The following is a 24993-nucleotide window of genomic DNA, read 5'->3' on the forward strand; positions in this document are numbered from 1 at the left end:
ATATAATTTTTATGTTTGTGTTCTTAACAATTTTTGTATTGTAGTTGATATTTTGTTTCTTTTTTATTTTGAATTGACTTTGTTGGGAATATTAATTTTAAAACTCTCTGCTATCCAACATTTTCCCTATTGTTGCACTCACTGGAGTGGGACAAGTAATTTGTACCCCTCTGCTATCCAACACTTTCCCTACTGTTTCACTCACTGGAGTGGGAATAGTAATTTTTACCCCTCCGCTATCCAACTCTTTCCCTGCTATTGCCCTCACTGGAGTCGGAATAGAGATTTTTACCCCTCCCCTATCCAACAGTTTCCCTACTGTTGCTCTCTTTGGAGTGGGAATAGGAATTTGAACCCCTCAGCTATCCAACACTTTCCCTACTGTTGCACTAACTTGTGTGGGAATAGTCATTTTTTCCCCTCCGCTACCCAACACTCTCCCTATTGTTGCACTCAATGGAGTGCAAAATGTAAGCTTAAAAATTATTAAATCTTTTAATAATTTAATTTATAATATAACTTTTTAAATTCGATTTTATGTTATAGGTGTATGTATATATATATATTATCCAACACTTTCCCGTAAGAAAGAAACCAGGTCGCACTCCGGTAACCGTTTCGAAAATGTTCGTGTGTTTATTTCACAACACTCCCCAGTTTAGAAAACAAACCGACGCGTTTCCATCTCCTCTGAGATCTTGTTCACGGTAACGCCCCCTTCATTTGTTACACAAACTTAAAGCACAATAATCCTTACATCATTTCCTGTGTCAAATGCTATGGGGCATTATGGGATTTGTAGTAACCATTTTCACATTGATACACTAATTACTGTACATTTGTATGTGAATAAATAGCAATTTGTAAAAATTAAATCAATTTCTGCTTCAATTGTAAGTTATCTTCAAGAATGATTATATATAAGAAGCAACATATACAATAACGATATATTCTATTAATGCCTCCAGTGGCCTTCAAATGGTTTCTTATTTGAGCCGATGGCCAATTACATTGATTATTTTCTGTTACCTTTTGTTTCAAAATTGAGTTCTACATCAAGGATACAACGGATATGTTAAGACACTTAAATGGTACTCCCTGGCATCCAACTTACAAACTGATAACGATGGATGTCATATCGTTATACACAAACATTGATCATGAAATTGGAATCTCAGCATGCAAATTTTTCTTGAAGGAAAGAAACATCCATTATACACAGCATAACATCATGTTGGAAGAAATGATAAGAATGTGCCTAACACAAAGGGGCCGATTCCGATCTTGTATTTTTTTTCCCGTCCCACTCGTATCTTACAGCTGTTTTTGGCTCCCGTAAGAAAAGAGCCGTACGGAGTGCCGTAGAGACGAATCGTACTTGCTGGGCTGGAAACCGCTGCTTAAATACATACAGACGTCGCGTGCAAGCTGTTCCGGATCAGAATCATTGGTTTATTTTAGCTGTATGGCCTTTTTTACGATTTGTATGGAAAGAGGCTTTCTGTACGAATCGTACTTCCTAGGTTGTAAGAATAGTTTACCGGGTACGAGTTGTACGGGGAAAACGCTCCATACAACGATTTGTACAGCCTTTTTCCAGGATTGAAATCGGCCCCTAAATGTGTTTTATTTTGGAGAAGATATCTTTAAACAAACTAATGGCACCGCGATGGGTTTTTCCTTCAGCCCAAGCTTCGCTTGTCTCACTATGGGCTGGTGGGAGCAGAAATGGGCATGGCAATCTGATAATGACATTTTTTTAAACAAAATAATTCTATGGTTACGCTTCATTGATGACCTCCTTATCATCTGGGATGGGTCGGAGCTTGAATTCAAGGAATATTTTGAGATCTTAAATAAAACACCTGCAAATTTCAAATTTACTTATAAATTAAGTGAAACGAGAGTCATTTTCCTCGACAAAGAAATCTATATTGAGGCTAATGAAATTCAAACAACGTTGCATAGAAAAATGACAGCCACTAACGCAACCTTGCATGCAAGTAGTTTTCATCAGCAATGCTTATTCCAAAATATTCCATACGGCGAGTTTTTAGGAGTTCGCAGAATCTGCTCTGAACAAGCAGAATGGTCAAAGCAGAGTGCATCAACTTTTAAAAGATTTAAAAAGAGAGGATATCCAAAATCTCAAATCCAAAATGGATGGGAGAGAGCCAATGAAAAAGACAGAAAGGAATTATTGAAAATAATTCCGGAAAGTGAAATCAAAAAAGGTGAAACTGAGCCAATAAGATTTATAACCACCTACTGCTGGCTGAGAGGTGTGTGGCAAGATTGATGAAGACCACATAACAGGATTGTGGATGTTGCAACAATCGGTCCACTTCCAGGTGCCGCGTGCAAGATTGGTCCATTGGTAATCTGTAGATACCTGTCTTACGGCTTCCTATGTCGGAGCCTCTTTGAAGCATCTGTCGATATTACTATGTTATGCAGTGTTTTGATGATGACGGAAGTTGTAATTTTGAGGACACCAATAAAGTTTGTTTAAATCTAAAAAAAAAAAAAAAAAGATTTATAACCACCTTCTCAAAGAGTCAACACGGATCAGACAAATCTTAAAAAGAAATTGGAAAATCTTGAAATTAGACACTACTGTTGGACCAATTATGGGCAATGCACCTAATATAACATATCGACGAGCAGCGAATTTGAAAGATCGGATGACACACAGTCATTTTCAAAAAGAAAAGAGCAAGTCATGGTTACAAGGCAAAGGCTTTAAGAAATGTTATAATTGTAAAGTATGCCAGATTGCGAGAAACACTCAAGAGATCAGGATGGCAGATGGAAAAATTTGGAATATACAGGAATTGATTACATGCAGGAGTCAGTACGTTGTCAGTGTAATAGAATGCCCATGCCAACTCAAATACGTGGGTAGTACCATATGTGAATTGAAAAAGCGCATTCTTGAACATGTGAGGGCAACTATTCATAAGGACAGGAGCAATGCAGTCGCTAAACATATGGAAACAAACCATGACAGTAATTGGAAGACTCTAATCTTTTATGGCATTGATACAGTTAAAAAGCAAGTGCGAGGTGGGGACAGAGAAAGCAAACTCAGACAAAAAGAGTCAAGATATATTTTGGATTTACGCTCTTTAACACCGTATGGATTCAACCAAAGTGAGGAACTTTATACACATTTGTAAATAATATGATGTAGGAAAACCATTGTAGTAGTAGTTTTTGTAAGGAATCTAATCAGTATGACATATTGGAATTGATCAAGAAGAGAAGAACAATTCTCTAGCCTATAGTGTTTAAATAGGACACTGAAATCACAGTATATTTATTTTGGTTCAATTGCACTTTTATTCACTTTTTTCTCTTTTTTTCATTATTTAGGCAATTTAATTGGCAAAAATCAGCTAGAAAGGAACAATGAAAGGATATTAATGAGCAACTGGAGGCATTAATAGAATATATCGTTATTGTATATGTTGCTTCTTATATATAATCATTCTTGAAGCTAACTTACAATTGAAGCAGAAATTTATTTAATTTTTACAGATTGCTGTTTTATTTACATGCAAATGTACAGTAATTAGTGGATCAATGTGAACATGGTTACTACAAATCCCATAATGCCCCATAGCATTTGACACAGGAAATGATGGAAGCATTATTGCGCTTTAAGTTTGTGTAAGAAATGAAGGGGGTGTTACCGTAAACAAGATCTCAGAGGAGATCAAAACGCGTTGGTTTGTTTTCTAAACTGGGGAGTGTTGTGAAATAAACACACAAACATTTTTGAATCGGTTACCGGAGTGCGACCTGGTTTCTTTCTTACGGGAAAGTGTTGGATAATTTAAAGCGGTTTTGCTCAACCGCGAGGCAACGCACAGCTGTGAAGAGCGCCACGCTAGCGAGGAGAGCTGCAAGAGGTTAAGTATATATATTATCTTTTGGCGGTCGCCAGTAGATAGTTATAGTTAGGACCGAGTTCCCATAGGAAATCTGACAATTCTATTTTGAATAACTTTGGCGCCGGTTGACTTATCTTTGTGAAATTTTCAAAACTAATGGGGTGCTCCGCTCAGCTCCTACCCTGAAAGTCTCGGGGTGATTCGTCAAGCGGGGGCTGAGAAAAAATGGGGGTCCCAAAACACGTTTTCCCCATTCATTTTCCCATAGGACCTTTAGTCGAAGGTACAGCTCGAACGGCTCAACAGAATTACTTGAAATTTGGTAAAGAGGTAGTCCTCAGGTCAGGCATGTGCCTTTTGGATGTATGGTGTCAATCTGTTCAGTAGTTCCTGAGAAAATTGCAGTTAAAAGTACATAAATATCTATAGGCGCGCACGGTGCGCACACGGCGGCAAAAAAATCATTAAAAAAATAGAATTAAAAATCAAGTTTAAGTGTTTAGATGTTGGTTGGCTCTAAAAAGAGCCGTTGTGTTCAATGAGTGTTTTTTTGTACCTGCAAGTAAGTACCGATGCAGAGTCTAAGGTTCAAGAGGAAGACTCTGTTCCCTTCATCTGTGAAATGTACACCGTCTCCTCTATAAATGCTTTGCATGTTGTAACAGCACGGCAAGTCATGTGATTATGAAACAACACTTTTCATTGGTTCATAGTAGTTTCTGTTCCAGAATCTTCAAACACCACACCCACTCCCCTCACTATTTCTTCTTATTTCCTGGGACAAGGAGCTGAACAGCTATCAATTTTACTTGAAAATGGCAGAATAGCAGTCTACTTCAGGGAGTGAGGAGGAGACCTGGATGCACTCAGAAGGTGTCTTTCAGTAGAATGGCAATATGAAAAGAAAGATAGTTGTAAAATGGAGGTTTACATACTTTTTTTAAAATATGAACTCATTGGCTGTTTCAGACCATTCAACACTAAAAACTAGGCTGTATGTTGACATTTTTAAAAGCATGTTTTGTATTGGTTCAGAAAAATGTGTTCCCACAGAACATTACTTTGGATTTGCTGTTAGGTTTGAAAAGTCAAGCACTCTTGCTCTTTGGATTAGAAACATTGTGTGCTGAACTTCTGCCCTCTCTGCTCACACTAGTGTTCCATGATCTGTTGCTATGGTAGCAGGCAGAAGTCATGTTGGGGGTAGGAATCATTTGGAAGGGGTTGAAATTTGCAACCAATAGAAATGTGTGTTTCCATTTAAAAGAAAGGTGGAGAACATGAAAAGGGGGCAGAGTAGAGAGTTCCTGACCCCCTAGCCTTTTTCAGGGGGTCCCTGAAGTATCCCGAAGGGTGAAAAAAACATTTTATTTTTTTTCAAAAAATCGCGGGGTGCGCGCACGGTGCGCGCACGGCGGCAAAAAATACCTAAAAAAAATAGAATTAAAAATCAAGTTTAACAGTTTAGATGTTGGTTGGCTCTAAAAAGAGCCGTTGTGTTCATTGAGTGTTTTTTTGTACCTACAAGTAAGTACCGATGCAGAGTCTAAAGTTCAAGAGGAAGACTCTGTTCCCTTCATCTGTGAAATGTACACCGTCTCCTCTATAAATGCCTTGCATGTTGTAACGCAAGTTGTTGTGGTATATAGAACCCATACCATAGTCTCTGAGGAAAGCAGAAACAGACTTATTGACGCGCTTTCTTGCTTTCTCAATCTGCGGACAATATTGGTTGGACCAGTTCCACTTTTGCCTTTGGCATATATTAGAATATACAAAGGTAGTTTGTGGAAAAAGTGACATCAATTGCACAAAGGTGTCCTTAACAAGCATTTCCAGACCTACCCCAGTTAAAGTACCTAGGTCATTTCCAGCACAGTGCACAATTATAAGGTTAGGCTATGGGAGATGTAGAAAGGATTTCACCAAAGGCATTAATTGGTGCCACTTTAACCCTCTCTGACCAATCCATTTAATGTCTGCATTTGGCAAAGCAAGGTCTTTCACAATACCTCTTTTTTCTGCATACTTTTCACTCCAGTAGACATAGCTATGACCTACAATCCACACTGTGAACATCTTTCAAGGAGATCTGGATGCACTCAGAATGTGTCTTTCAGTAGAATGGCAATATGAAAAGAAAGATAGTTGTAAAATGGAGGCTTACATACTTTTTTTTTAATAAAAAGAACTCATTGGCTGTTTCAGACCATTCAACACTAAAAACTAGGCTGTATGTTTACATTTTTAAAAGCATGTTTTGTATTGGTACAGAAAAATGTGTTCCCACATAACATTACTTTGGATATGCTGTTAGGTTTGAAAAGTCAAGCACTCTTGCTCCTTGGATTAGAAACATTGTGTGCTGAACTTCTGACCTCTCTGCTCACACCAGTGTTCCATGATCTGTTGCTATGCTAGCAGGCAGAAGTCATGTTGGGGGTAGGAATCATTTGGAAAGGGTTGAAATTTGCAACCAATAGAAATGTGTGTTTCCATTTAAAAAAATGTGGGAAGCAATGTGATTTGAAGTTAACATGTATATGTGTGAAAAAAGAGAGGGAACATTTTCCATTTAGTGGTTCTGGTGAGAGGAGTACAGCTCAGAGATTCTGGCTCTGATAATCTGCTGTGTGAGTGGCACATTTCTTTCTCAACTAACTACTTTTAAAGGTGAGTTATGAATTTGCGAGGGGATGTATGTGGTGTATTTTGATATAAATAATAGAAATATGTTTCTTCTTTTAAAGTTGTGTTTTATATTTTATGTTTTGGAAGATATTTAACTGCCTTGAACTTGTAAGATATTATGGAGTATGTCTTCACCATAAGTTAAGGTGTACTGGTATCACCCAGGAATACTGTTTTGTGCCTAGAATCACACCATGAGTCTGTGTGCACACAGGAATTGTTGTCAGAGATTTAATTTGTGTTGCTCTTGTTCTGTAAGTCTTGCACTCGTAGGAAAGGGGCAGCTTGTTTTCTAGAACTGTGATGGTTAGCATTCAGCACAAATTACTATCTCACAGATGAGAGGCAAATGCTAACACATTTGAAAACAACAGGGTAGATGTTCCTTTCACTCCTGCAATGGGTGAGGTAGTTCCTACATGTTCATAAGCCCAATTAACCCTTACCACATGTGCTCTTACATACATCTCTGCAGTCTTCATGCAGTTGTGCAAGCGTCCATGCAGATATCTCTTGCACCGGACAATACACAGTCTCCAGAAACACACTCTTAGCACACAGGCAGCTGCTTCTCCTGCACTCCCATGCTTACTATTCAGCACTGTGTGGTATTTCAGATAGCAGTGTGTAACGCTAACACATTCAACATCACCAAGGCTCATTTCCTTTGCTCTAGTCTAATCACTCACCCAGGTTCCACATGCTCATGGTCTCTAGTAGCTGTTAGGACATGTGCTCTTTTCTGCCTCTCTAAACTATAAGGAAAATGTGTCAGGCTGTTACAGTAATTATCACTTGCTCTACCACAGTAGTAAATGTGCTTTGAAATTGCCAAGCAAATATCGTTTTCTGCCTAGAATCACACAATGAGTCTGTGTGCACACAGGAATTGTTGTCAGAGATATAATTTGTGTTGCTCTTGTTCTGTAAGACTAGCACTCGTAGGAAAGGGGCAGCTTGTTTTCTTGAACTGTGATGGTTAGCATACAGCACACATCACCATCTCACAGATGGGAGTCAAATGCTAACACATTTGAAAAAAACAGGGTAGATTTTCCTTGCAGTACTGTAATGAGTGAGGTAGTTCCTACATGTTCATAAGCCCAATTAACCCTTACCACATGTGCTCTTACATTCATCTCTGCAGTCTTCATGCAGTTGTGCAAGCGTCCATGCAGATCTCTCTTGCACCTGACAATACACAGTCTCCAGAAACACACTCTTAGCACACAGGCAGCTGCTTCTCCTGCACTCCCATGCTTACTATTCAGCACTGTGTGGTATTTCAGATAGCAGTGTGTAACGCTAACACATTCAACATCACCAAGGCTCATTTCCTTTGCTCTAGTCTAATCACTCACCCAGGTTTCACATACTCATGGCTTCAAGTAGCTGTTAGGACATGTGCTCTTTTCTGCCTCTCTAAACTATAAGGAAAATGTGTCAGGCTGTTACAGTAATTATCACTTGCTCTAAGACAGAAGTAAATGTGCTTTGAAATTGCCAATCAAATATTGTTTTCTGCCTAGAATCACACCATGAGTCTGTGTGCACACAGGAATTGGTGTCAGAGATTTAATTCGTGTTGTTCTTGTTCTGTAAGACTTGCACTCGTAGGAAAGGGTCAGCTTGTTTTCTTGAACTGTGATGGTTAGCATTCAGCACAAATCACTATCTCACAGATGAGAGGCAAATGCTAACACATTTTAAAACAACAGGGTAGATTTTCCTTCCACTCCTGCAATGGGTGAGGTAGTTCCTACATGTTCAAAACTCCAATTAACCCTTACCACATGTGCTCTTACATACATCTCTGCAGTCTTCATGCAGTTGTGCAAGCGTGCATGCAGATCTCTCTTGCACCTGACAATACACAGTGTCCAGAAACACACTCTTAGCATACAGGCAGCTGCTTCTCCTACACTCCCATGCTTACTATTCAGCACTGTGTGGTATTTCAGATAGCAGTGTGTAACGCTAACACATTCAACATCACCAAGGCTCATTTTCTTTGCTCTAGTCTAATCACTCACCCAGGTTCCACATGCTCATGGTCTCAAGTAGCTGTTAGGACATGTGCTCTTTTCTGCCTCTCTAAACTATAAGGAAAATGTGTCAGGCTGTTACAGTAATTATCACTTGCTCTACCTCAGTAGTAAATGTGCTTTGAAATTGCCAATCAAATATCGTTTTCTGCCTAGAATCACACCATGAGTCTGTGTGCACACAGGAATTGTTGTCAGAAATTTAATTCGTATTGCTCTTGTTCTGTAAGACTTGCACTCGTAGGAAAGGGGCAGGTCATATGATAGGATTTGAAAAGCTGAAAAAAAATTTAGTAATATATTTAAATTACATAAAGTTATTTTTTTTTAGTTTCCTTTAGGTATTGCTGAACAACACTGAAATAAATTAAATATGCCTATAAAATAAAGAAAGAGAAAGGAACAGCAAAAACCTCTATATTTGAAGACAACTGGACAACAAAAATTAGTTGAAGAACCTCATGTTGGAAAAAAGAAAAAGTCTTCTGGTAAGCAGACTAAGGATTTTTTTAAAAATATCCTCAAACATAGAAAAAATGTAAAAAATATATCCACTGCAAAAAGAAAACAACAAGACAATAGAAAGAAAATACTAAATGCTAATGTACAATCAGAAGCAAGAAAGAATGACTTAAAAAGAAAAACAGAATTTCAAAACATTCGTAAAAAAATGTTTCAGAGAAGAGTGGTGTTTAATTTGCTAAAGGATGTGAAAAAATATAGGAAGAAAGCAATATTTTATAAGAAAAAGAAACATATTGAATCAATTGTTGCAAAGGCTTTGGAATTAAAAAGAAAACTATTCATTTTAATTTTAAACAGGATCCGTATATTAGATAAAATAGTCAATGTAATGAAGTCAAAAAGCAAAAGGAAAAATGTAGTGAAAAAAAATAACTTTTGTAATGTGTTCTTAGGAGAATGGAAGCATAGTTCCAGTACTGAACCATTTTTTAATGAAGAGAGTTATCTTCAAAGTAATAGTTTGCTACATGCAGTTGACACCAGTGGTTGAGCTTATGAAGTTAAAGATGGTTGTGTAATGGAAAAGGAGAAAATGGTTCCAAGAAATGAGGAAGAAGTGTTAGCTGATGAGGTTATGGGGAAACGTCCTAAAGCCCCAGTGTACACTTGGAATTGTAGTAGTATTTGTACTGTACGACAAGAATCTATTGATAAATTACGTGACTTTCTAAGAGAATATAGTAAAAAAAAGTGTTAAACAGAAGATTAAGGTGCTTCAAAGACTAGATCCATGAAGAGTGAGAAAGAATACTGGTTTTCAAGGACATTCTCTGGCTTGTCTTTCTAGGAAAATCTGTCAAAGTGTTTTTCACCATTTTAGGATGCTGGCAGTACATCATTCTGAAATGAGAAAGTTTGTGAGAAGATTCTATTTTGCTAAAAGTCCAGCACTAAAGTTAAATGAGTTGAATAGTGCTATTTTGCGTGGATCTGTATCAGATGTAGAGAAGGTTACTGATGATATTCAGTTTTGTTACTTTGTTCCAGAACAAGAAAGTGCAGGAAATGACACAGTTATTAAGGAAAATGTGGAAGAGAATGTAGAGCCCACTGTTAGTAAAAAGTTTGAAGATCAAATGACAACATTTACTATCATCTCTAATGAAAGACCAAATATTACTTGTATTTGTTGCCGGAGAAGCCATTATAAAACTCAAACAAGGAATGTTGATCTCTATAAAAAAAGTGAAAAAAATAATAATTATGAGTGGAAGGTTTTTGCTACATATTTATTTCTGGAAAATTGTTTTGATTTGGGTGATGATCAGTGTATTTGTAAATACTGTTAGAACAAGTTAGAAGAAAATAAAATGCCAGCTAGAGCTGTACAGAATAATTTAGAATTGGTTGATATTCCTGCAGAACTTTGTGATTTAAATACGTATGAGTCTATACTCATTCAATGTGTCCATCCGTTTCAGTCTATAGTTCGTATGGAGCCCAAAACAGGTAAATTACCTCCTTCAGATTTACAAAGAGGTTTAAAAGGAAGAGTTATCTATTTGCCATTAGATTTGAAAAAAAATATTGTAACAATTGATGCAGATAGTTTGGAAACTGAACCATTAGTTATTCTGGTTAATGGTGTACCTACAAAGAATAAGAAAATTTGGCAGGAGCTAGTAGATGCATGAAAAGTACAAAGAGAAAATGTATATTTGAAAAGAAATAATAAGTACTATGAATCAATTTATATGGATGAAGATGAAGAAGTTTTACTAGCAGACACAGGAATACCAACTGGGCAAATTGAAAAAGTGGATAAGTCAAAAGAAGAAGAAATTTATGAACATTTCAGCATACATCCTCTTCATTCTAAAGAAGTTATGGGAAACACTATTGATCTGTTTCAGATGAAAAAAGCAAAAGGAACTCCCGTGAGTGTATGGGAGGAGAGCTTGGAAGCTCATTGTTTTCCCCAGCTGTTTCCTACAGGAAAAGGTGGACGATATGATGAACGTCCAGTACAGATTCCTGCTTCTGAGTATCGGACTACAAGATTATATGCAGAAGATCCAAGATTTCGTCAAAGTATTCCTTATTTGTTCCATCTTTTATTTGAAAGTGACTTGTCTGCACTATCTTATGCAGTAAATCATATTTTAACCCCTTGCATGCTTCTGACGGAACCACTCCGTCATGAGCCATGGGCGCCGTGTGCTCATGACGGAGTGGTTCCGTCATGCTGCGGCCGTTGGCGGTCGCTCCGCCCACGCGGCGCTGATTCCCCGACGGTGCAGGCGATTAGCGCAAGTGGGTGGAGTCATGACGGAACCACGCCGTCATGAGCACAGCTCGCCCATGACTCATGACGGCGTGGTTCCATCATGAGCATAGCGGCGCCGCAAACCCCCCAAACCCCCCCAGCGCTGCGGCGGAATTCGCGCCGCAGCGAAGGGGTTAAAAACTGGAGTACATCTACATAATGTGTCTGCAAAGGATTTTATGAACAAAGTGCAACAGCGAGATGATCATTTGGAATCTCAATTGATTAATCTGATGGCTTGTCAGCGTGGAACTAATGAATATTGGTACCGATGCCATGGAGAATTGAAATGTATGTTACGGAATTTAGGAACTCCTACATGGTTCCTTACCCTAAGCTGTGCTGAGTACGCTTGGGATGATTTACTGGATTTTCTTCGAGAGACAAATTCAAATATTGAAAACATCCAATACAAGACAGCAGGAGAATTGTGCTCATTGGATCCGGTTAATGTTTGCAGATATTTCAATCATAGATTTGAGGCTATGATGTCCTTCATCTGCAATAAAAAAAATCCACCTCTTGGAGAAGTTGTGGATTTCTTTTGGAGAAAAGAGTACCAAGCAAGAGGTGCTCCTCATATTCATATGCTGTTGTGGATCAAGGATGCCCCAAAATTTGGAACAGATTCTGATGATGCAGTTTTATCTTTCATTGAAGAATATGCAACATGTGCTATACCTAAAAGCACAGAAGAAAAAAACTTAAAAGAGCAAGTTTTACGTTTCCAAAGTCATCGGTGTGGAAAATACTGTCGACGAAAGTACAAGAGTAAAGATAAATTCTACACAAAATGTCAATTTGGATTTCCACAACCTGTTCTTTCAAAAGGAAGAGTAAACAGTTTTATGTCAGCTGTGCGACATACCATTACAAGAAAATCTCCGAAAAATACCTACAACCTAAGAAGAAAAGAAGAGTCAAAATATATAAATGACTACAACCCAGTCATTTTATCCATGTGGAATGCTAACATGGATATTCAGTATGTAGCTGACAATTCTATTGCTGTTGCTCGGTATGTCACATCTTACATCACTAAATCTGAGAAAACATAATTGAAAGAAATGTGGGAAGAGATTTCTCATGAGACTGTCAGTAAAAAGCTATACAGTTTCAGTTTAAAGATGTTATCGCATCGAGAAATTGGGTCATACGAATGCTCAGATAGGTTATCATCTGCAAGTCTGTACTCCAAATCCAGAAGAATAATTTGGGCAAGTTTAGGCCTTGCAGGAATGCGAAATCGGGTACTGAAATCTATTCGAAAAATTGAATATTTAGCAGAGAACGAACCAGAAAGTACAGACATTTTGAAAACAAATATGTTGGACACATATTACCCAAACAGAAGTCATCATCTTGAGAACATGTGTCTCTATGAAGTGCTACAGAACTACATTTTTACACGGAATGCCACAGAAGACATCAACAATGGAAAATATAAAGTCATTGGTGAGGAAGGATGTTTGGTGAAACAAACAAAAGGAAATTTGATTAATCACAGGAAGCTGAGTTGCGACACTACTGACAAAAAGGAATTTTACTACTTAGCACTTTTACAGCTGTTTAAACCATGGCATTCAGAGAATGAATTACTTGGAGATTTTCAGAGCTATGAAGATTCCTTTAATGCATGTAAAGATAGCATTGAATGCAGTACTTTCACATATTATGTACAAATGTTAAATGAAGAAATTGAACAAGAAGCTACAATTGCAGCTGAAGTAGCTAGAGACAGTTCTCAAGACAGTGAAAGTTCTGGTACGCTCAGTCAAGATCCCCTAGGACAACCAATCGTTGAAAATGAAGCTGCAATAGCCATGACTGAAGTGGAAACAGCTATGAATCAAGCTCAGGAAGATTTAATAGACTTACCAAATTTGGAACAACAACTGAATGACGAACAACAACAAATTTATGAAGAAGTCACAAAACAAATTGATCATGGATTACTACATGAAAATAAAGAGTGCTCATGCACATCATTTGAACCAATCAGAATGTATGTGAGTGGACAAGCTGGAACTGGAAAAAGTTTCTTAATTAAAGTAATTAGAAGCTACCTACAGAAAAAAACTGATTCAACTGTGTCTTGTGTTGTTACTGCTCCAACTGGGTTAGCAGCATATAACATAAATGGAATTACCTTACATTGTTTGCTAATGTTACCAGTAGAGCATGAGAACAAAATAGAATACCACAAGCTAACAGGAGAAGCATGTTTTGAAGTTTCAAGAGTGTTGAAGAAAGTGAAAGTTCTCATTATTGATGAGGTAAGCATGGTATCAAACTTAATGTTTGCCTTTGTGCATTTAAGAATGCAGCAAATTCTAAAGACAGACTATGACGTGTTATTTGGACGAAAACATGTTATAGTTTTTGGGGATCTACTGCAGCTCACTCCAGTTAAAGGACAACCAGGATTTAATACTCTTGCACATGAAGACACGAAAAAGTAATTAGGAAGTATAGGTAATGTGAATATTTGGTCATACTTTGAGTACAAAGAACTCATTACCAATATGCGGCAAGCAAATGATGATGATTATGCAAGTATTCTCAAAGATATCAGAATTGGACTACTCACAGAACATTGCAGAAAAGCTTTACAGAGTCGATTGCTATGTAATTTGTTTCCAACAGAACAAATAGTTCCAGAGAAAATATACAAGAAAATTGCAGAAAAAAATACTGTAATCTGCTTAATGCCAACACTACATGAATGCTCTATATTCAATGAAGAACTTTTGAAATTGGAAAATGAACAGATTATGAAAATGGAAGCCATGGATAAAATACCGCATGAAAGAATAACTATTATATTGAAAGGCAAATTGAAAACTAAATTGGATTCTCTAGAGAAAAACATATCGAAAACAGCTGGTTTAGAAAAGAATCTTTATGTATGAATGAACTGTAGAGTAATTTTAAGACGTAATTTGAATGTAGAAAAAGGTTTAGTGAATGGAGCTATGGGTAAAGTTGTGGGTTTTGTTAATTACCAGAAAAAAGATGGAATTGAATTTTTAAAAATAAAATTTGATCAGATTGAAGATGTTAAAGACATTAGTCGTTGTTCAGTTCGTTTTTTGCTTGTGAAAGACTTATATGTACGTAGGAAGCAGTTTCCGTTTTCTCTAGCATATGCTGTAACTATTCACAAATCTCAAGGATTAAGTGAAGATAGTGCTTTTGTAAACATTGGATCTAGTGTGTTTAAAGAAGGTATGGCATATGTTGCTTTGTCACGAGTGAAAAAATTATCTGGTTTATTCATGATAGACTTTGATGACTCAAAAGTTAGTGCTGATGCAAATTGTGTAAAGGAGTATAATAGATTAAGAAGAAGCTATGCTCCTCATTTAGGTCAGTATCCTGTGTTTGAAAAACGTGTTGTTTGTCGGAAAAGGAGAATTGACAATATCTGTAATGAGGATGTACAGAAGAGAAAACAAAAAGAGAGTGATGTGATTGCAAGCCAAAAGAAAAAGGACAATGTTGAAGAGGTTGTTGGTTGTCATTTTGTAAATAGCTGTGGTGTCAACTGCTACGCTAATGTTGTGCTGAATGTTGTATTTTATCTTGAAAGTTTGCAAGAGCAGATAATACTAAATCATGAAAAAAGATTTTGTACTCTGCTGAGTTTCCTTTATGAGAAGTTGAGTGATGATAAAACTAAAATAGAAAGTGCTTCTGATGTTAGAAATCTTTTAGATGTATGTTCTGGATGTACACAGTTTACACAAAATGTCCAGCAAGATGCACAGGAATTCTTAATGTATATGCTTATGGTACTGGAAGATGAAGGGTAGAAATAGAAAATATGTTTGGTCTCTCTTATAAATGGGAACATTGTTGTGAAAACTGTATGAACACATGCAGCACTAATGTTGATTATGAAAGGTTCCTACATTTAACATTACCAGAGTGTAAATCAGTGACTTTCAGTAAATTAGTTAAAGATGCAAATCACAACATGGAATGTTCTCAATGTAAATCAGAAATGTTATCAACGTTATTTTTAAAGAAATATGGACAGTATATAATTTTAATGATACAACGTTGTAGAGCTGATGGAACAACATTGGACACTTTAATAAAGAAGTTTGTAGGAAATCAATTATCAATATCAGGAAAGACTTTTGTTGCAATAATTTTCCATGATGGACCTTCTATAACTTCTGGTCATTACACAGTTTATCTAAAATGTGAAAAAGGCTGGACACTGTGTAATGATTCTCAATTGATTTTCAAGCAACGTTTGCCTGCAGGATTACCAAATTGCTACTTAATTTTTCTAAAACCAAAATTTACCATCTGAAGAAACCATTATTTCGATTTTATAGGATTACCATTGGATATTTCACCTAAAAAGGATTTAAAAATTACCATTTGGCCTCATGGAAAGGTAAATGTTTCTATTGTGGACTTCTTTGACAGATATTATTTTGGTGTGTGTGCTTAAGCAACAAGATTTACAGACGTTATTTATTGCAAATAGTTATTGTTCTTAGAAGATATTTTTAATGTATATGTTACATTTCTATCAAGGTATGTTTTACTGAGGATAGATTCAGGGCATTTTTAAACAATCATTCAGATTGTTTATTTTTTTGCCCGCTGTTAAGTGATGAATACAATTGATATCACTATTTTCAGTGAAATTCAATATGTTCTGAAAACAGCAAAAAAAGGGCAAAAATTACTTTGTTAAATATGAAAATATGTGTACTGTTTTCTAAAATGTATTGTTAAATATTACTACTTTTTTTCTTTTTTTTCAGATCTAGAAAGAAAAATTAAGAAATTGAATCCTTTTTTCTTGCAATTAAAAACAACCATTTATTTCTAATTAAGTTATTTTGTTGGTCAGGTAAGTTTATAATATCTGTATTTCTCACCCCTTCACTTTCATGCTCCCTTTTCTTTACTTCTCATCACTCTGCTTTTCTCATTCCCGTTCCCTCTCTCTTCTTCCTTTACTGCTCTTTCGTAACTCCCTCACTCCTTCTCTACTACTCCCCTAGGTGTAGTGCCTCCATCACAATTTTTTCAACCATGTTTCTCTCCCTGTCTCCATATGTCTCAGTCATTCTAACTGCCTTACTCCTTCTCAGTTCGTTGCTTTCTGTCTCTGTTTCTGTCTCTCTCCCTCTGTCTGTCTTACCCTTAATTTCCTTAACATCTCTGGGGCAGATTTACAAGCCCCCTGCCCCACCACTAGGTCACTTTTCATGACGTACTGGTGGCACAGGGGGCTCCTCCATATTTACAAGGAGAAGAAAAGCCACCCTGCGTGACTTTTCCTCTCCTCGTAAATACAGCCACTTCACACGCAGCACTGTGCGTTGAAGGGGCGTTCCATGGGTGTTGTTGTGGGTGTTCCCACACAACACCCATAGAACTAGACACATCTCCAGATTTACGAGAAATCGTAACTCTGAAGATGCGTGTGAATGCTACGCCACCCTAGAGGTGGCGTAGCGAGGCACAATGAGGAGAAATGTTTTCATTTCTCCTCGTTTTTTCCTCTTTCATTGCGTGCTGAATGCTACAGCACGCATTGAAAGAGGAAAAAGCCTCTTGTGATTGTTTTTGTGCAGGAAGGTGTCCCTTCCTGCACAAGAACAATATCCCCACCATGCAGGCATCCTTGCACCATGGTGCAAGGGAGCCTGCGCCGGCGCATGGCTGCAGTTTGTGTGCCAGTGCAGGGAAAGCATAGAGATGCAACGTATTCTTGTAAATATGTCGCATCTCTGTGCTTCGAAACTAACGCAGCACGGCGCAGCAAAATGACTTGCTGCCCCTCTGTTTCTACCACTCCTCCTATCTCCATCACTCATTTTCCATCTATGTTAATTTTCTAACATTCTCCGTCATTCTCCTTCCCTCACCTTCCCTAACTGTCACTATACTTTACTCATAGTCACTCCTATTCTCCTACTTCACTTCCTCCTGTCTGTATCTCACACCCCTTCACCTTTTTGCATTCTTTCCTTCACTCTCCCTCACTCTGCTTTGCTCATTGAAATCCTGACTCCCTTTCTCTCACTCCAGTTTCCTAAATCCCTCCATCCCCACACTCCCCATCTCTCACTTTCCCTTACCCCCTTTTCTAATCCTCATACCCGTTATCTCACCATCACTCCACTTCTCTTACTTTCAATCCCTTTACCCTGCTGTACTTCATCTGCTTCATCTGTTACTCCCTTTTCCTATCTCTGTCCCTTACTCCCTTTTCTCACTCCCCCTCCCTCACTCTCCATTACTCACTGCCATTCCCATACTCATTCACTCTTCTTACCTGTATCCTCTACCCTTAGTCCTTTTGTTGCAGTCAGTCTTTCACTTCCCTTTCATGACTGATCATACTTTCCTTTTCTCACTCATTCTGTCAGTCCTTTCCTCCTCTTCACTCAGTAATTTCAATCATTTCAATAATTCATGTATACACTACACATTCATTCAATAAAATTACAACACAGTATATTAGGAATATAGCTCTTCTTGGAGAAGTGAAGTGAGTTCTGAAAAGAACTGTTTTTTTGTCTTTTTTGTTTTGTATTTTTTTTTAATTTTTTAACAATTTTGTATTTTTTTTAATTTTTTTAGAGCACAAAAAAAACAGGGACTGAAAAACTGTTCAACACAAACAAAAAAAAAATGAAAAAAATTATGGGCTGGAGCATTTGTGCTGCTGTATTTTGTTCTCTATCAAATTAATGCTGCTCTCTCCGTAACAAAGAACAGCATTGCACACATTGCAATGTATGTGCACCTTCTTGAAAAGTGGGCGGATGTCCAGTGCCCTGGTGCATGGTGAATCTGCAGCCGCAGATGATGTGCTCGGCTGAGCAGGTGGAGGGTTGTCCCTTAGGGCTCTAGTTGTTTCTCGAGCATAGCGTACTGGATGCACTGTTTTAAAGTGTCTCACCATCGAATAAATACTAAAGGAGTATTTTTTGCTGGGATTTCCTCTTGATAACACAGTTCCGCAAATAGTGCATGTCACCGACGGCGCATTCACCTTCTTTTGGCCCTCTGGAAAAGTGAAGTAATTCCAGATGAAAGAGTGTTTTTGTTTGCTCTTCCTTGGTGCTTCTACAAAGGTCTCCTCCTCACTCCCTGAAGTTGACTGCTGTTCTGCCATTTTCAAGTAAGATTTCACTCGAGTAGCTGTTCAGCTCCTTCTTCCAGGAAATAAGAAGAAATAGTGAGGGGAGTGGGTGTGGTGTTTGAAGATTCTGGAACAGAAACTACTATGAACCAATGAAAAGTGTTGTTTCGTAATCACATGACTTGCCGTGCGCGCACCGTGCACGCACGGAGCACGCACGCATGCACGCACGGAGCATGCACTGTGGACGCACGCATGCGCGCATGGAGCACGCGCGCATTCGCGCACGGAGCACGCACTGTGGACGCACTTATGCGCGCACGGAGCACGCACCGTGCGCGCACGGTGCATGCACCCCCGCGGCAGAAGATAGCCAAAGAGAAAAGTTTAGAACGTGAAAACTCGTAACGTAAGACACTTTCTAACACCCTAGGCCTTGTCACAGGGTCTCAAAAGGACCCACAAGAGCAAAAAAAATGCTTTTTAAAAAATAAAACATTTTTGCGGGTGCGCGCACGGTGCGCGCACTGTAAAAAAACCCCTAATAAAAATTTTAAAAAAACATTTAAACTGTTTATAAGTTTATAGAAGATATTAACTATGCTGTTCAACTTTATCCAAATTAAAAAAAAAAAGAGCTGAGCCATTCCATATTACAGGATACAGTCAATCTATAACTATATAAATAGGTAGTTTATTGTAAAATAAATATATAAAAAATATAATAATACATACATAAATTAGCATTTAAAAAAACTTGCAAATTCAGTAAAAAAACCATAGGTTTCACACACGTTAAAGTTAGGAATTAGCATTTAAAAAACCTTTGAAATTCACTGAAAAAATCATAGGTTGCACACACGTTATAGTTAGGAATTAGCATTTAAAATCCTTGCAAATTCACTGAAAAAAACATAGGTTTCACACACGTTATAGTTAGGAATTATCATTTAAAAAACCTTGGAAATTCACTGAAAAAACCATAGGTTTCACTCATGTTATAGTTAGCTGGACATTTCACTCGTACAAAACCATTGAAATTCCCCCGTTATAGTTAGTTCAGCTAACTATAACTCGCGCACCCGCAATCCACTGCTGATGACGTCACATATTACATCACTCATGACATGGTCAGTGACATCACTCATGACATCACTGATGACATCATCCTTGTAATAGAGTGGCAGACCTCCTAACCCCCTAATATAACCTTTGATACACACATTCAAAAATAGAAACTACAATTTTCAAAACAATGGACATACCAATACCAGTTACAACAACCTATTCAGTAATTCTAAGATCCACATACACATCCACTCATTCACAAACAGTCTTATACACTCACTCATACATGTACTCACTCATCATATGTACTCATATACCTATACATCCTGTTACACAACGTCACTCATCCATAGTTACTCATACACATAGTCACTCATGCTAAAAAAGAATCAAACATCCATTTACTTGCATATACAGTTATACATACACCACCACACTTACTTCTACAGAAACTTACACATACTTAGTCTTTTAAACAATCACTTATAGAAACACATACTTATTCATACAGGAACTCTTCCAATCTCTCACTCTCACATATACTCACTTATATACACCAATAGTCACATATGCTAGTTTAAAACATATGTAGTTACTCATAAAGACACTATTGAGACAGTCATTCACTCACTAACACACCCATGCACACACTCATCCACCCATACAGTCCTGCACACATGCTGACTTCAACACATACAAACAGTGAGTCACTCATTCATGCACCTATGCACTACGTAATACCCCCCACCAAACCATACAGACACTCAGACACTCATACTGATACTCAAAAAACCAACTAATAACCTATATAGACACTCATGTAGCTACTCACCAACCCATGCAGCCACTTATACACAAAGTGAGAGACTGATACAGATATTTACATATTTAAACATTCCTCACTAAGCCATGTATTCACTAGGATACACTTAATCAGTCAGTTATACAATCAATTTTTCAAAAACAAATCATCCATTTAGACACATATATGCCCATTTATTCTTCCATCGGCCTTGAGATATACATATATAAAACATATGTAATTTTCAGAAAAACACACATTCACTGGATGATGTCATCAACGATGTCATCAGTGATGTCATTTGAGATGTCATCAGTGATGTCATGAGTGATGTCACTGACCATGTCATGAGTGATGTAATATGTGACGTCATCAGCAGTAGATTGCGGGTGCGCGAGTTATAGTTAGCTGAACTAACTACAACGGGGGAACTTCAATGGTTTTGTACGAGTGAAATGTCCAGCTAACTATAACATGTGTGAAACCTATGGTTTTTTCAGTGAATATATATATATATATATATATTGTCTGCTGGCAGTCGCCAGCAGATAGTTATAGTTAGGACCTAGTTTCCATAGGAAAAGCGTTTTTCATTTTCCCAATAAATTTGGCGCCGGATGACGAATCTTCGTGAAAATTTAAAAACTTGTGGGGCGCTCCTGTCAGCTCCTATCCTGAAAGTTTCGGGGTGATTCGCCAAGCAGGGGCCGAGAAAAAAGGGGGGTCCCAAAACGCGTTTTTTCCATGTTAATTCCAATAGGAAACTTTAGACACGGCTACAGCTCGAACTGCTGAATGGAATTACACCAAATTTGGCAAAAAAGGTAGCCCTTGTTTCAGAAAGCGACCTTTTTTTAAATGGAGTAAATCCAATCAGTAGTTCCTGATAAATTCAAAAAATAGAGGTCGGAAAATCAATTTACCATAGGAAACTTTAGACATGGTTACAGCTGAAACTGCTGAACGGAATTACACCAAATTTGGCAAAAATGTTGCCCTTGGTTCAGAAAGAGACCCTTTTTTAAATGGTGTAAATCCGTTCAGTAGTTTTTGAGATATTAAAGGAAAAATTTGTTTATATATCTGGGCGGGACCTAACTACACAAGCACGAGATTGGCTCTAATTGGCTGACAACACTTCAATCCAGGAAGTGTTGGCAGCCATCTTGGTGCAATGCTTTAAGCTCTCGCCTAGCGACGCAGCACATGCACTGCGCGCTTGGCTAGATCTATTATTGTCGATCTACCCAAACATCACTAACCTAAACCCTAAAACACTACCCCCAGCCCGACCCCCTACACTACACAAACACCACTGCACTACCCTTCACCGTAAAACAATAACCCCAACACGACCCCCTACACTACCCAAACAGCACTGCACTACCCTAAAACCCAAAACACTACCCCCAGCATGAACCCCTACACTACCCAAATACCACTACTCTACCCAAAACACGACCCCGTACACTACACAAACACCACTGCACTATCCTAAACCCTAAAACACTAACTCCAGCATGACAAGCTACACTACACAAACACCACCGCACTAACCTAAACCCTAAAACACTACCCCCAGCACAACCCCCTACACTACACAAACACCACTGCACAACCCTAAACCTTAAAACACTACCCCAGCATGACCCCCTACAGTACCCAAACTCCACTGAACTACCCTGAACCCTAAATCTACCCCCAGTACGACCCCCTACACTACAAAAACACCACTGCACTACCCTAAACCCTAAAACACTACCCCAGCACGTCCCCTACACTACAAAACCACCACTGCACTACCGTAAACCCTAAATCTACTGCCAGCACGATCCCCTACACGACACATACACCACTTCTCTAGCCTAAACCCTAAAACACTATCCCCAGCACGACCCCCTACACTACACAAAAACCACTGCACTACCCAAAACCCTAAAACTTGACACCCTACACTACACAAACACCACTTCACTAGCCTAAACCCTTAAACAATACCCCCAGTGCGACCCCCTACACTACACAAAATCCACTGCACTACCCTAAACCCTAAATCTACCCCAGCATGAACCCAACACTACCCAACCACCACTGCACTACCCTAAATGCTAAAACACTAGCCCCAGCACAACCCCCTACAATACCCAAACACCACTGCACTGCCCTAAACCCTAAAATACTATCCCCGCCAAGAACCCCTACACTACACAAACACAACAGCACGGCCCTAAACCCTAAAACACTATCCCCAGCACAACCCCCTACACTACCCAAACACCACTGCACTGCCCTAAACCCTAAAACACTACCCCAAGCATGACCCCCTACACTACACAAATACCACTGCACTGCCCTAAACCCTAAAACACTACAGCCAGCTTGATCCCCTACACTACACAAACACCACTGTACTACCCTACACCCTAAAACACTACCCCCAGAAAGACCCCCTACACCACACAAACACCACTGTACTACCCTACACTCTAAAACACTACCCCCAGCATGACTCCCTACACTACCAAAACACCACTGCATTACCCTAAACCCTTAAACACTACCCCAAGCACGACCCCCTACACTACACAAACACCACTGTACTACCCTAAACCCTAAAACACTACCACCAGCATGACCCCCTTCACTACACAAACATACCTGCACTACCCTAAACCCAAAAACATTACCCCCAGCAGGACCCCCTACACTACCAAAACACCACTGCACTACCCTAAACCCTAAAACACGACCGCCTATACCACACAAACACCACTGCACTAACTTAAACCATAAAACACTACCACCAGCACGACACCCTACACTACACAAACACCACTGTACTACCCTAACCCCTAAAACACTACCCCCAGCACGGCCCCCTACACTACTCAAACACCACTGCACTACCCTAAACCCTTAAACACTACCCAGCACATCCACCTACACTACCCAAATATCAGTGCACTACCCTAAACCCTAAAATATTACCCCCAGCACTACCCCCTACACTGCCAAAACAACACTGTACTACCCTAAAACAGTACCCCTAGCACGACCCCCTACACTACACAAACACCACTGCACTACCCTAAACACTAAAACATTACTCCTAGCACGACCCCCTATACTACCCAAACACCACTGCACTACCCCAACCCCTACATCTTCCCCAAGCACAATTCCCTACACTACACAGATACCACTGCACTACCCTAAACTCTAAAACACTACATCCAGCACGACCCCCTACACGACCCAAACACCACTGCACTACCCAAAACCCTAAAACTCTATACCCAGCACGACCCCTTACACTACCCGAACACCACTGCGCTAACCTAAACCCTGAGGGCCCGATTCACAGAACTAACTTAAGACAAAATCATAAACTTACTACCATTTTGGTATTCACAGAAGGCACTTACTCATTTTGGTATTCACAGAAGGCACTTACTCATTTCGGTATTCACAGAAGTTAGGAGTCCTAACTTTAGGACTCCTAAATGCCTTCTCTGAATACCGAAAGTCTTAAAATTAGGATTTTTCTCAATTTAGTAGGAGTAAAGTTAGGACTCCTAACTTTAGGACTCCTAAATGCCTTCTGTGAATACCGAAAGCCTTAAAATTAGGATTTTTCTCAGTTTAGTAGTAGTATAATTAGGACTCCTAACTTTAGGACTCCTAAATGCCTTCTGTGAATACCGAAAGTCTAAAAATTAGGATTTTCAATTAAGTAGTAGTAAAGTTAGGACTCCTAACTTTAGGACTCCTAACTGCCTTCTGTGAATACCGAAAGCCTTAAAATTAGGATTTTTCTCAGTTTAGTAGTAGTAAAGTTAGGAGTCCTATCTTTAGGACTCCTAAACTGAGAAAAACCCTAATTTTAAGACTTTCGGTATTCACAGAAGGCATTTAGGAGTCCTAAAGTTAGGACTCCTCACTTCTGTGAATACCGAAGTGAGTAAGTGTCTTCTGTGAATACCAAAATGAATAAGTGCCTTCTGTGAATACGAAAATGGTAGTAAGTTTAGGATTTTGTCTTAAATTAGTTCTGTGAATCGGGCCCTGAGAAACTTCCCCCAGCATGACCCATTACACTACACAAACACCACTGCGCTACCCTACACCGTAAATCTACCCTAGCACGACCCCCTATAATACCCAAACACCACTGCACTACCCTAAACCCTAAATCTACCCCCAGCATGAACCCCTACACTACACAAACACCACTACGCTACCCTAAACCCTAAAACACTACCCCCAGCGTGACCCCTTACACAACCCGAACACCACTGCGCTAACCTAAACCCAAAGACACTTCCCCCAGCATGACCCATTACACTAAACAAACACCACTGCACTACCCTAAACCCTAAAACACTACACCCAGCAATACCCCCTACACTACCCAAACACCACTGCACTAACCTAAACCCTAAATCTACCGCCCGCACAAAACCCCACACTACCCAAACACCACTGCAGTACCCTAAACCTTGAAACACTACCCCCAGGCATGACCCCCTACACTACCAAAACGCCACTGCACTACCCTAAACCATAAAACACTACCC

The 24993-nt window shown here is 38.9% G+C and overlaps 1 protein-coding gene across 1 annotated transcript in view; it reads right to left on the reverse strand.

The window, feature by feature from the left end:
- Positions 1–2402: 2402 nt before the first annotated feature.
- Positions 2403–24993, reverse strand: part of LOC146785779 (zinc finger protein ZIC 4-like) — a 394504-nt gene continuing 371913 nt past the window's right edge. Inside the window, exon 4 of the transcript XR_014970794.1 lies at positions 2403–2514. The gene's annotated coding sequence lies outside the window, so the exon portion shown is untranslated. The remainder of the gene's footprint in view (positions 2515–24993) is intronic.

The sequence above is a fragment of the Triturus cristatus genome, chromosome 11 (assembly GCF_964204655.1).
Source record: "Triturus cristatus chromosome 11, aTriCri1.1, whole genome shotgun sequence".
Taxonomy (NCBI): domain Eukaryota; kingdom Metazoa; phylum Chordata; class Amphibia; order Caudata; family Salamandridae; genus Triturus; species Triturus cristatus.